Source organism: Benincasa hispida, chromosome 3 (assembly GCF_027475165.1).
Source record: "Benincasa hispida cultivar pf3 chromosome 3, pf3_genome.v1.1, whole genome shotgun sequence".
Taxonomy (NCBI): Eukaryota; Viridiplantae; Streptophyta; class Magnoliopsida; order Cucurbitales; family Cucurbitaceae; genus Benincasa; species Benincasa hispida.
In genome coordinates this window covers 40510293-40511128 of record NC_143480.1, presented here as the reverse complement: position 1 = coordinate 40511128, position 836 = coordinate 40510293, and the positions used below count along the sequence as shown (strand labels likewise).

Here is an 836-nt window from a genome sequence, read left to right as displayed (position 1 = left end):
ATCGCATTCATCTGATTTTTCAATGATGCGATGGCACCATTACTTGCATTACCTTCTCTGGGTTTTGTTCTTTGATCGCTTTCTTGCCAATCTTCGTGGTTTTTCGAGATGGGATGAAGAATGTTCTTTGCCTCATCATATGTTTTGTCCAACAGACCTCCTATTGTTGCCGCATTGGCAGCTGTCTGCGATGCAGAATTAAGTCCATGATAGAAAATCTTCATTTGGAGGCAATCCGGCAATCCATTGTGTGGGCAGTCGCGTACTAGTCTCTTGAATCTCGCCCATGCGTCACTAAGTGATTCATCTTCTTCTTGTTCAAAATTGGTGATCAATTTCCTCCTTCTGGCATTCTCTGTGGGAGGAAAATACTTCTTCATAAACTTCTCCACATCTTGCTCCCATGAAGTTATCTCTTCTGGTTCAAGAGAGTAAGCCCATTTTCTTGCTTTATCGCATAGTGAAAACGGAAATAACGTGAGTCGAACCTCTTCTGGGGAAATATTAGGGAACACAAAAGTGTTACAAATTTCAATGAAGCTTCGTAGATGGGCATGCAGATCTTCACTACTCCGTTCTCCGAACTGTCCTACTGTTTCTATAATCTGTAACATTACTGCTTCATCTCGAACCTTGATCCATTCAATGCTAGTCTCATGATTCCTGGGGAGAAATCATACAAGTTTGGTGACGCATAGTCCCGGATGGGTCTATTGCAATCATTTGCCAGTATGATAGGATTTTCCATTATGTTGTTTTCATTTGCTACTCGTTCTTCAGGTTGTTCGACCATTCTGTGAACTTTTCCTTGTCGTTTACGTCTGTTTTTCTATCTT

General features: G+C 41.3%; 1 non-coding gene across 1 annotated transcript; it reads left to right on the top strand.

Moving 5' to 3' along the window:
• Positions 1–240: 240 nt before the first annotated feature.
• Positions 241–347, top strand: LOC120074791 (small nucleolar RNA R71). The gene has a single exon (XR_005481073.2). It is a non-coding gene; the product is annotated as a small nucleolar RNA R71 (small nucleolar RNA).
• Positions 348–836: the final 489 nt, after the last annotated feature.